A 13,508-nucleotide genomic window follows, 5' to 3' on the forward strand; every position below is an offset into this window, starting at 1 on the left:
CTTCGGCACTCGGAATACATGACTTCTGCAACCGCAGCACCACAACGGAGACACTCTAGTGCAAGTAAATACTGGCCATGGGGTTGGTCATTGGTCGAATAGGCGAATCGTCGAGACGGCGCCCGTCTGTTCCACCGTCAACTTGACAGGACTGCCTGTCAAGGGGTTCTAGCATACTTCTTAGAGGCTGGATGTCAAACTGAGTTCTCCCGGCCTCTGGGCTGATGGGGGAACCACCATCGCTAGAAGACGCCGGAGAGCACGGCCTTTACTCAGCATCTAACACAACACCGCTGGGGAGTATTTACAAGACAAGCTACGAGGGTTGATCAAAACTACGGAAACACAGTGCGAAATGCAAAAATGTTCAAATGTGTTTGAACTCCTAAGGGACCAAACAGCTGAGGTCATCGTTCCCAAGACTTACACGCTACTTAAACTAACTTAACGCTAAGGACAACACTCACTCATGCCCGATGGAGGACTCCAACTTCCGGCGGGAGGGGCCGCACGATAAGTGACATGGCGCCTCCAACCGCGCGGCCACACCGCGCGGCTGCGAAATGCATCCTTGAACATAAATGTAGATGCTAGCCAAGCCTGCAGGTTGTGCTGTTGTATTTGACCACTAACGGTACCTTTGCAATGACCAAAATACCTGGTGGTTACAAGTAAACTTTCCCTTTTTAACATATTACGACACGGAAGCTAATTACCTCACGAAGACCGAACTTGGTAGTAATAAAGTAAGGACATGGGGAAGAGAAATAACGCAGAATCAATTCAGTTTAAACACTTTTAATGTGCTGCTACGGTACATCATACCATTACATACCGCTACCATTACTGCTACAAAAGGTGTTCAATATGGAGCCCAACAACGTCCAGAATAATCTGAAAGCACAAGTTTACATCCTGCAGAGCAGAACGAAGCATGACCGTAGGCATGCTGGCTACCTCTCTTGATATGCTGTGCTTCAGATCAGCACATGTGTGAATGTTCCCCTGGTAAACTCTGTCCTTCAGGTAGCCCCACAACCAGAAATCAAAGGGAGTGGGATCAGGTGATCGTGCCGGGCAAAGGATTTGGAAGCGATCGGCTGATAAGTCGATTCTTTCTAAACGTGTTTCGGAGAAGCGGGTGAACTTCTCGAGCGATGTGAATTGGGGCCCCATCTTACACGAAAACTGTTGAGTTCAATGCGTCTCGCTCCTGTAGGGCGGGTATGACATGCTGGCGAAGCATATCGCATTAACGCTGGCCAGTCACACTGCACGTCTTTGGTCCTTGAGCGCCAATCTGTTAAAAAAAGAATGGCCCGATGATGAACGTAGCCGTGAAGCCACACCATACGGTGACATGTTCACCATACAGGGGGACTTCATGCACAGTGACTGGAGGTGAAGATCTTCGCACTCGGCAATTCTGTGTGTACACCTCACCCGTCAGAGGAAAATGAACTTCGTCTGTCCATAGGATGATCTTGGGCCAGCCCTCATTGACTTCAATCTTTGCCAGAAAGTAGAGAGCGAAGTCAACTCGTCATTGTGAGTCCTGTGGTGAAAACGTCTGTACGATATGGGTTTTGTACGGATACTATTTGAGAGGATACTATTTGAGAATGGTTCAAAGCACCTTCCGTAGAGTGGAGCATCGGATGTTCAACTGTCGTGACACAGCACGCGCGCTGCCTGACGATCGGGAACTGCGCGCAGCGTTGTCTGCCATAGCAACAGCGATTTCATCAACCACCTGTGGGGAAACCGGTCGTCGGCCTTTTTCCGGAGCGACGCCCAGTTCTCCAGTTGATTCGAATTTCTTCATCATGCCCAGCACAGCAGATGGAGAAACAGAACCCTTCCATAATCCTTTCAGCCGAAGATATTCTCGAAGTGCAGCTGCAGCATTACTGTTGTTTTGGTGGAAATGCCTTGTGGCTTACTTTTTGCATTATGTACTGAACAATATTCATTATAATTTTCGTCTGTCTACAGTTGAATGGTAAGTAGTCAAGTTGTATCTGCTGCTACTAGATGGCACTCTCGGTGTAATGTCATGTTCACCTGCCCGCACTTGTTAAAGCGGACGCCTCAGTCCGTTGCAACCTGTGGCTGTACAGGTACGAACAGCCCATAGTGGCTCGCTTCTACGCATTCCTTCTTATATATTTTGTAACTGAAGCCCTTGTGGCCTGTTAATTATTTTATATGTGATATGTAAGTACTGCCTCTGTCTTTTATTGTTGGTCAGTACTTATACCTTTTACATAAAAAAATGTCTTTTCCTATAAATTTGTAACTATGTTATAGGCCATTTTAACCCGCCAGGGTAGACGGGAGCGCTAACGCGCTGCTTCCTGGACTCGGGTAGGCGCGCCGGCCCCGGATCTACCCCGCCCGGCGGATTAATGGCGAGGGCCGGTGTGCCGGCCAGCGTGGATGTGGTCTTTAGGCGGTTTTCCAAATCCCGCTAGGTGAATACCAGGCTGATCCCCACGTTCCGCCTCAGTTACACGCGTCGCAGACACTTGAAGCACGTCCGCACTATTTCACACTTTACACTAGACGCAGACAGTTGGGGTACACTGATTCCATCCTGGGGGTACGGGGTGGCGGCAGGAAGGGCATCCGGCCATCCCTAACACTAACATTGCCAAATCCGTTGTAACCACGCCGAAACTGCGATCGCCCCGGGACTATGGCGTAAGCGGAAAAGAAAGAAAGTTATAGGCCATTTTAATTGTTTTAATTCTGATGAAGGCACTCTTAGAAATGTTGGTACTTGGTCAATAACACTGAAAATAATTGTGACTGAGGGCTCATTTGTTTCAATTTTAATTTAGAAATGGTCACTGAGCTGAACAGGCATGTTTAAAATTTTGTGTATACAGAGTTGCAGACGCTGCAGTATGGCACAGAGAATACACCTAAAGACTCTGCAGTGGAGGGCCATAGGAAGAAAGGAAATAGAACAGACGCAAACTAATGTGGCGTGATGACTTAATGTGAATTGTTCTGTTGTTCCTCGAAAGTGGCGACAATTTATAGAGACCTAAACTGTATCCTGAAGACCAGGGTAGGGGCGACAACGTGTGACACCAGAAGAGAGAACCGTTATTTGGATGTAAGAAGACGACGGTGCCGCCTTAGAACTGAACGGCAACTTGCGTCTCACCTCGCAGCATATAATGGATGTGTCACTTCGAGGCAAACAGTGTGCAGAAGGCTTCGGCACAGGGGCCTATACTGTCCGAGGCCTGCTGTTTGTGTACCTCTTCACAGAAGGGAACGTCTAGTGTGGAGTCGTCGACATGGCACCTAAACGGTCGAACAGGGGGCCAATGTGCTTTTCACAGATGAATTCTGATTTGGTCTGGAGAATGACAGATTCGCATCTGGAGGGAACGGGGAACAAGATTTCGGAACCCAAACAATGTGGAAAGAGACCGATATCGAGGAAGATTCCTAATGGTGTGGGCAAGGATTGTGTTGACCACTCAAACACCTCTTCAGGAAACTTTACGAGCGAATCGGCAAAGTTTAACTGCTGTCAGGTATCGTGACGAGATCTTTAGACCTCATGAGCGGTTGTTGCGAGGTCTGTTGCCCCAGACTTCGAAATGATAGGTGTCAATGCTGGAAAACAGAATACAGAGAGGTCCAAAAAAATGTATCCACTGTTTAAAAGTCCATAACTTGCAAACTAATTGACGGAGTTGTCTCATTTTTGGTGAAAGTGTAGCTTAAAGTCCAACTTAAAGATATCACTGTAGGTGTTCGAAATGGTCACTATTAACATCCGCACACAAACGATGCCGCCGAACTGCAGCACGAAATACTGACTGCAACGTGTTCAGCTGGATATTTGCACATGAATTTACGATGAGTTCTCGAAGTTCATCCAATGTGCGAGACTTTTTTCGATAAACGACGTCCTTTAGTATTCCCCACAGGTAAAAAGTCCAGATGAGTTACGTCTGCGGAACGTGGTTTATACTCCACAGCACCTCTACGGCCTATCCATCTTCCTGGTAGATTTTCATTGAGATACGCCCTAACACGATTTTGGTAGTGGGCTGGGGCATCATTTTGTTGAAACTAAACTCTCCCGTCTCCATACAAGTCTCGGATGGCAGGTGAAGCGGATGTCTGAAGCTTCTGAAGGTACACCTCACCGGTAACTGTGCCTTTAAAGAAGAATGGCCCAATCAAGCCCCGGTAAGACAACCCACACCACACATTTACTCCTGGCAAATTCACGGCTTTGTCTACATGGAAGTTAGGGTTTTCGGCGGTCCAGTAGATGCAATTGTGGCGATTTACTCTACCACTGAGTTTGAACTGTGCCTCATCAGACCAGAGAATCATCTCTGCAAACTCAACATCGTTGCGCACCATGTTAGTAAACCACTCGCAGTACTCCATTCTACGAACTCGGTCGTCCTCGTTCATTGCGTGTAGGAATCGTTGGATGTAGCACTTCCACTTTGCTGTCTTCAAAATTCGCCGAACACTTGAGCGATTCACTGCAGTTTCACGGGCACACTGCCTCACAGACTTCTGTGGTGAGCGAGTGAATTGTTGTAACACACGACGGGAGTTAGCTGGACTTGTTACTGTTACAGGTCGTCCAGATCGTTGTTTGTGTACATCTTTAACACAGCCTTCGGCTTCAAATTTGTCTCGCATGCGACGAATCGTTAAATGTGTCGGTGGCTCTGTTTGGTACTCATTTCGCCATTGCCGTTGAACCTCATTAATGTTTTCGTATTTAAAATGTGACTTCAAAACTGACTTCCTTTCATCGAATGTAAGCCTTGTGCCAGTCATGTTTACTCGAGTAACTAGGTGCAACTAAGAACAAAACACTGACTATCTGGCGACTGTCATCTGACAAAACAAAACAACGCAATACAACGCTTGTGTGGCGATTGCCGGAACTACAAACTATTACACTACCAAAGATGAGACAACTCGGTCAAATAGTTTGCCAGTTATGGACTTTTAAACAGCGGATACATTTTTTGGACCCCTCTGTATATTGCGCACATGGTGTGGCCTGCTTGGTCTCTCGATTTGAATCCCATACAGTGTGTCAGGGATGCACGAGGGAGACTGATTACATCACGTCAGCATCTACCAACCACTCTCCACGACTAATGACCAATTCTGCAGGAAGAATGGGTATTATTGCCTCAACACGAGATTGATGACATAATTCACAGCATTCCCCGTCGTTGTCATGCCTGTTTTGGTGCCAGAAGTAGTAATACCCCATACTGAGCACATTAACCAGTTGTCGGAATGTGTGTGCAGATCCGTTAAGTTGGAAGAAACGAAGAACGTTTTTTGTCTACCATTATGCATGTTGCAGTTATTTAAGTCACGGCATAATAGCCCGGAAAAGAATTTTATTAATCATGATAATTCCGCCTGTTGCTTTAATTTTGGACACCAGTGTATTAGTAAACGCCTAGCTCAGCTCGAGAGCAGACAGTAGTTAGACAGTGGGCTAGTCTTCTGGAGACGATTCAAAATCCTTTCCAGCCATCCAGATTCATGTTTTTCCTCAATCGTTCAAAGTGAATTCTAGGGTGGTTCCTTTGAAAACGGCAAGAATAATTTCGTTTCCAAATAGAGTTTGTGATCCGTCGTTAAAGGGACGTTGAACTCTAACCCTCTTTCTGGTTTTTTTGCCGGCCGGAGTGGCCATGCGGTTCTAGGCGCTACAGTCTGGAACCGAGCGACCGCTACGGTCGCAGGTTCGAATCCTGCCTCGGGCATGGATGTGTGTGATGTCCTTAGGTTAGTTAGGTTTAATTAGTTCTAAGTTCTAGGCGACTGATGACCTCAGAAGTTAAGTCGCATAGTGCTCAGAGCCATTTGAATCATCTTGGTTTTTTTACGAGGAAGGAACTGACAAGATAGGAAGTCAGCAATCGCTCATCACAAAGAGAGAATCTAGACTATAAAGTTCCAGAAAGTTTGCGTCCTAGCTATTCTGATAACCTCAGCAGAAAAATACTGGAATTTATGGACTCAATGTAGCAGGTTGACAACGTGAGGTGCTATGATACAATGTGCCAGCGACTTTGTTTCCAGCAGTATTCGGCCCACTGGCTTACGGCAATGGAGAAACTGTCTTATAGTGCCAGACAGGCAGCACACTGACATCTTAGCCGTCACGCGGCGTTGAGGGATCAGTACTTCACAGCAATGCAGCACTTTACATTCGACAGTATCAGGCCAGCAGAAATTTACGTAAAATTTTAATTAATAAAGGGTGTGAGCTCCCTCCTCTCCACTCCACTGGAAGAAATAAAAAACCAATCCTATAATGTCCTTGGCATTATTAATTAATTAATTAATTGCTGCTAAAAACATAACCTGTAGTCTCGTTACTTAGTGCAGGTTGTATAACGCAAATGGTAATTGTAAAAATACAAAACTATTCATACAAACATTATTCAGTGTGAATAAATGTGCTACATCTAAAATAACCTGAGGTAAGAACGCATCGTCTAACCCCTTAAAACAAAACTCATGATTATGTTACTTTGAGTACACTTCATTCCTACAATTCAATTACTCTGCCCAGTGTTAACTTCATAGACCCAGTGGAAGTCCTTCTGACACGAGGTAGTTTTCTTTCTCTGAGCATAAGTTGACCACCGTGTCATGAGAAAAAATTTCCTGGTATCACATCGGTGGTTCCGCACCATCGGAGTGGCACTGTTTAAGCATCAAACACCGCACACCTACGGGACTCATTAGGAAGCATTTCTACTGTGACGTCCCGAGAGAACATGGAGACGGACGCTAGATACCAGTTTCTCAGTCAAACACACAAAAATTATCTTCTATTAGTAGTTCTTTGGTCACTGATCTTCCCTAAACTCTCTGGCTACTCGCATCGCTGAAAAAGCCACGTCCTGATCTACATTTGTTATAGCCTCTACAGACGTTTCTGCAACTGCAGCGGTCGTTAGATGACCTGTAACTCTAAATGAACTTTTTTATTGCTACTGACGTTTCTTTCTTGTTTAAGACCTTCTTATTGATAGCTGATAATGGAAGCAGGAAGGAATGTCAGAGTATGACAGTTGAAATAGCTCTGGCCCAATAGTAAATGCTCTCTTCTGATGACGGCCATTTACTGCACAGATCTGGCCGAAATATTGCTCAACATCACAATATGACGAACGCGGTCACATGTCCAGAAAAAAAAAATGCCGAGGAGCACTTGTTTCTTTTTCTTTCCTTCTGTATGACGGTAACCCGAATCTTGACAGTCATTGCTTTTGTTATGGCCAGTTGTGCATTGAGCACAACATTTAACATCGCGTATGTCTGGTCAATCCGCAATTTACAGAAACGTCGTTACTCTCATAACCATTTCAGCATTACCACTTTGAACGCTATCGGAAGACAGGCACCTGACGAACGCAGACATGTTTTAGCTTAGACCAAAACTTTTGGACATTTGTATGCATAGCTAGCTAGACCAGGTAGCGCTTCGCGACGCTGGAGAACGATTGCTGCGCTGACCTATTTCCGGTAGCGAGGTTGCGCTACTGCCGCCTACGACGCAATGCCTGACCTTGGCCACAGATGGAGGGCCACATATTCCTCACCTGTCTCGTGCCTTCCACCCATTTCATAAAGCAAACAGCTTCTAATAAAGCTTTCCATTTCGAATGTGGGCCCTAACGCTGCTATATCCAGCGCCCAGTTACGTGCTCCCGCCCATTTCTCGCACATACAACTGCTGGAGTGAAAGCAGTTACCGTGCGGTTCGACTCTTACAGTAGGACCAGCTATTACTACAGTGTTCCTTCTTCGTGGTGTCCATTTTACAATGTTTGTACGCCTCCATTGGGAGTTAGCTTTATTTTCCATTTGAATTCGTTTCTTTGTCTCATATTACGCTTTTATTATGGAAGATAGCTTATTATGGAAGATAGCTTTGAGGGATGAAATAGTGAAGGCAGCAGGTAAAAAGACGAGGGCTAGTAGAAATCCTTCGGTAACACAAGAGATACTGAATTCAATTCTTGAAAGGAGAAAATACAAAAATGCAGTAAATGAAGTAAGCAAAAAGGAATACAAACGTCTCAAAAATGAGATGGACAGGAAGTGCAAAATGGGTAAGCAGGGATGGCTAGAAAACAAATGTAAGGATGTAGAGGCTTATCTCACTAGGGGTAAAATAGATACTGCCTACAGCAAAATTAAAGAGACCTTTTGAGAAAAGAGAACCACTTGCATGAATATCAAGAGCTCATATGGAAACCCAGTTCTAAGCAAAGAAGGGAAAGCAGAAAGCTGGAAGGAGTATGTAGAGGGTTTATACCGGGGCGATGTTCTTGAGGACAATATTATGGAAATGAAAGAGGATGTAGATGAAGATGAAATTGGAGATACGATACTGCGTGAAGAGTTTGACAGAGCACTGAAAGACTAAGTCGAAATAAGGCCCTGGAGTAGACAACATTCCATTAGAACTACTGACGGCCTTGGGAGAGCCAGTCCTGACAAAACTCTACCATCTGTTGAGCAAGATGTATGAGCCAGTCCTGACAAAACTCTACCATCTGTTGAGCAAGATGTATGAGACAGGTGAAATACTCTCAGACTTCAAGAAGAACATAATACTCCCAATCCCAAAGAAAGCAGGTGTTGACAGATGTGAAAACTACCGAACTATCAGTTTAATAAGTCACAGCTGCAAAATACTGACGCGAATTCTTTACAGACGAATGGAAAAACTGGTAGAAGCGGACCTCGGGGAAGATCATTTAGGATTTCGTAGAAATGTTGGAACACGTGAGGCAATACTGACCTTACGACTTATCTTAGAAGAAAGATTAAGGAACGGCAAACCTGCTATTATAGCATTTGTAGACTTAGAGAAAGCTTTTTACAATGTTGACTGGAATACTCTCTTTCAAATTATGAAGGTGGCAGGGGTAAAATACAGGGAGCGAAAGGCTATTTACAATTTGTACAGAAGCCAGATGGCAGTTATAAGAGTCGAGGGACATGAAAGGGAAGCAGTGGTTGGGAAGCGAGTGAGACAGGGTTGTAGTGTCTCCCCGATGCTATTCAACTGTATGTTGAGCAAGCAGTAAAGGAAACAAAAGAAAAGCTCGGAGTAGGTATGAAATTGCATGGAGAAGAAATAAAAACTTTGAGGTTCGCCGATGACATTGTAATTCTGCCAGGGACAGCAAAGGACTTGGAAGAGCAGTTGAACGGAATGGACAGTGTCTTGAAAGGAGGATATAAGAAGAACATCAACAAAAGCAAAACGAGGATAATGGAATGTAGTCGAATTATGTCAGGTGATGCTGAGGGAATTAGATTAGGAAACGAGACACTTAAAATAGTAAAGGAGTTTTGCTATTTGGGGAGCAAAATAACTGATGATGGTCGGAGAGGATATAAAATGTAGACTGGCAGTGGCAAGGAAAGCGTTTCGGAAGAAGAGAAATTTGTTAACATCGAGGATTGATTCAAGTGTCTTCAAGTCGTTTCTGAAAGTATTTGTATGGAGTGAAGCCATGTATGGAAGTGAAACATGGACGATAAATAGTTTAGACAAGAAGAGAATAGAAGCTTTCGAAATGTGGCGCTAGAGAGGATTGCTGAAAATTAGATGGGTAGATCACGTAACTAATGAGGAGGTATTGAACAGAATTGGGGAGAAGAGGAGTTTGTGGCACAACTTGACTTGAAGAAGGGGTCGCTTAGTAGGACATATTCTGAGGCATCAAGGGATCACCAATTTAGTACTGGAGGGCAGGGTGGAGGGTAAAAATCGTAGAGGGGGACCAAGAGATGAATACACTAAGCAGACTCACAAGGATGTAGGTTGCAGTAGGTACTAGGAGATGAAGAAGCTTGCACAAGATAGAGCAGCATGGAGAGCTGCATCAAACCAGTCTCAGGACTGAAGACCACAACAACATTATGGAAGATGAGACACGTCTTCGTTGACATGGATATTCGTGCTACTTCGTAGGTTTTCTGATTTGCTCAAGTGAACTTTGAAGGACGCCGTTCCTCTTCAGTGTCAGGCAGTGCCCATTCCGGTTCCCAACGACAGGGTTATCGGAAGAAATGCTATGGGATGAACTGTTATATGTATGAGAGTAAGTGCAATAATGGTGTGATGGTCACCTCCTTCCTCTTTATCTAGTACTTGTTAAATTTCTACATATTCCAATTAAACCAATTCCTAATAAAAAGTTCATGAACCATCCATTCTCGCCGGTGCACGAAGTTAGTGAACGGTATTGGAAGTTCAGCAAGTTAAGGTCCGTCAAAAATGTGAGAAGTGACTTGAAAATTTCCTTGACTACAGAAACTCGTAAAAGCTGCCTTGCAATCTTTTGTCTGTGGATTACAAAGCCAAGCTACTGAATTATATTTATGTACGTGTATACCAGAAAACTGTTCAGTGCATGATAGAGCTACTTAACACTGTAATAAGTCGTCTTGATTTTAGTTTCAAAGCGAATAAAATTATTGTCAGGATCACTCTGGACTTGATTTAAATTTTTATATCATTCTTATAATGTTTGTGCGAAAGATCGGCAGTAGGCATAAGGAACTTCTACAGTGTATCTTTAATAACAGATCTCGACGTTTTTTTTCCATGAAAGATACTCGAGGAAAATGTGTGTGTTCCAGTATACTCATTCTCTGTGTAGACAATGACTACAAATCTACTGACGCGTCTATTGCCGAACTGAATATCCATCCACATATTTTTGAGGAATCATTCGGCTGAAGCCAGTGGATGCAAAAGTTTCCCACTTACTGCTTAAAATAGTTATTGAACTTCGTTTTTCTTCGCGCCCTGAAAGACTCATATCATATGCACTTGACCTATTGTCTGAGTGTTAATGACTTTTTTGTTGGATGTTTTACAGGTATTTACTGGAGACTGTCACTCCAAATTCAAATAACGTATTATTTTTGCCGAAACGGATGGCGAATTTACTTCTGTATTTCCATTATTCATTTGGAATACCATTTGTATTTACACAAAGTACAAAACAAAAGTTTTACTTGCACTTTTTGAAGGTACTTGAGATTAGTAGGACTTTTCGCAACACAGAACACTACATTTTCGTGCTTTTATGATGAGAAAGGCAGGCATTCAGAGGTACGTTACCATGTGATACAAGTTAATCATTTTTACTGATCTGTTGATGACTGTGCAATCATTTTACTGTCTTTCTGTGGAAAAAGTAATTTTCGTCAACTTTTCTTGAACAATTTGATATCAGTGCCATTGTTGGCGACAAATAAATAGTAAAAAATTAAATTATTTCCTTACTTTATTGAATTCTGGAATCCTGTTATAAGGACGTCGGAAAAAGCACTTGAGTTAAACGGGCGGAACAGCGTCAAAATGTGATAAAGGATGCCGCACTGTGTTAGCGATATTGCTCAGGCGGTTCCACTACATTTAATAGTTTGAATCTCAGCTCCCCATTTAATAGGACATCACATATGAATGAAAGTGAGCACATAGACGATAAGCAACCACGATTTTGCAACCAGTTTAAGAAATTTTTATCTCAGTAAAATAAATGTTTGAGTAAAACAAAATTTTTTCCCCTGTCATTTTTCTTCTAATGTGTTTTCTAACAAATAAATCTGGACGTATGAGACAAATTCTTCCCCATGTTTCCTTTCCTTTTTACGTACGGATCTATTTTGAAAAATGATTGTTGTATCGGTGCCAGATATTGGTTAAACGACAATATTTCTTAAGCTACTGACACAACTCTGTATTTTACCACTGTTACCTTCAAAATTTCAGACGGTGAACTCCAGTCAGTTTTGTCAAAAGCTTTATCTAGATCTACGAATGCTGTGAATGTAGTTTGCCTTTATTTAGCTTATGTTCTAAGACAAATCATAGGGTCATTATTGCATCCCCACTTTCCTACATTTCTCCAAAACCTAAACCGATCTCCCCGAAGTCGGCTTCTACCGGTTTTTCCATTCTTCTGTAAATGACTTGCATCATCATTTTGCAACCATGCATTATTAAACTGATGTTCTGTGGTAATCAAAGCTGTCCGTACCTGCCTTCCTGCATCAACATTCATAAAGATGATTATAGGACTTGCAGTGAACGTTGAAAGTGTACAAAGAAGGGCAGCTCGAACGGTTACGGATTTGACTGATCCTCTGAAGAGCGTCACAGAGATGCCGAAGAAACTGAAACGGTAGACACTTGAAGGTAGACGAAACTATCCCGACAAAGCCTGCTTAGAGATTTACAAGACACAATACGAAGTGAGGAATATAGAGATATACTACAACCCCTACGTATCGTTCTCTTAGAAACAGCGAAGGAAAGGTTAGACAAATTACATCACGCAAGGAGGCATTCAACCATTGGTTTTTCCACGGTCCATACTCCCATGGATTGGGAAGAAGGTGTAATACGTGGTACGAAGGAAAGTGAAGTATGTCATAAACTTCGTAGTGGTTTGCAAAGTAGAAATCAGGGGGAGTAGGCGGAGCATATTCAGGGCCATTTCGGTGCTGCAGCAGAGCAAACAGTAAGCACGTGTTCGGCGGCGGCGCCTTACCTCCGGAGACCCTGGCGACGGCCGCCTCTGGCGCGTCCTCTGCCGGCGCCCCCGCGACGCTCATGTCGGCTGCCGGCGCCACACTGAGGCGCGACGCCGCCGCCGCCGCCGCCCTCTCAATCCGCCCCCGCCCCCACCCTACCACCTTCACACCTTCCCCCACCATCAGCCGGCCCATTCAAGACGTGGCTGCGCTGCGCCCCTCTCCGTGGTAATCAACCGCCGTCATTTGTTAGCGCCGGTTGTTGATCCCTTCCGGCACGCACAATAAGGCTCGCCCCATTTCCCTCAGTGGGGGAGGCCCTCCTTGCCGACAGCCGCCGGTGTGATGCTACAGCTTCAGAGTTCTACTTACCTGCTCACTGTTTTACATCGTGTGCACGAAACGACAGAGGTTAACAATCGATGCTCAAATATATACTTGAGTGGTAAGGGGCTACATGGAATAAATCCTTGAGAGGAGATGAATTTCTTAGCCGAGATCGCTTGTAAACAACCTTTATTGTCGATTACTGGTAAGCATGGTTACTATCTTCAGATCTATGAACCCGTTGAAACAGTGTAAAGTTATACAGAGATAAAATTAAGTGTAATAGCAGGTGCATTGGACAAGCAAAACTGTGTTAAAACGTACCTCGATAAAATGATATTACATGTCTCCTACACCAGCTGCACAAAGTACTCTTTCCAGAACATTGTCGGCTATGTGAGGGACGAGATGAGCGATGCACCGGCAAGTCACGGTTAAAACCACAGTACACAGAGTAATTCGTCAAATGCTTGTGTCCAATACTACACCCGGCTGTGTACTTCACGGCAGCCAGAGCACAACTAGATTGGCAGGAGGTTGCCGGCAATGGCCCGAAAATTCACAGTTCGCCCCAACAGGTG

At 44.1% G+C, this 13,508-nt stretch overlaps 1 protein-coding gene across 1 annotated transcript in view; it reads right to left on the reverse strand.

Annotated features, from left to right (window-relative positions):
* Nucleotides 1–12,680, reverse strand: part of LOC126335740 (inactive ubiquitin carboxyl-terminal hydrolase MINDY-4B) — a 130,341-nt gene extending 117,661 nt beyond the window's left edge. Inside the window, exon 1 of the mRNA XM_049999197.1 lies at nucleotides 12,618–12,680. The gene's annotated coding sequence lies outside the window, so the exon portion shown is untranslated. The remainder of the gene's footprint in view (nucleotides 1–12,617) is intronic.
* Nucleotides 12,681–13,508: the final 828 nt, after the last annotated feature.

Source organism: Schistocerca gregaria, chromosome 2 (genome assembly GCF_023897955.1).
Source record: "Schistocerca gregaria isolate iqSchGreg1 chromosome 2, iqSchGreg1.2, whole genome shotgun sequence".
Taxonomy (NCBI): Eukaryota; Metazoa; Arthropoda; class Insecta; order Orthoptera; family Acrididae; genus Schistocerca; species Schistocerca gregaria.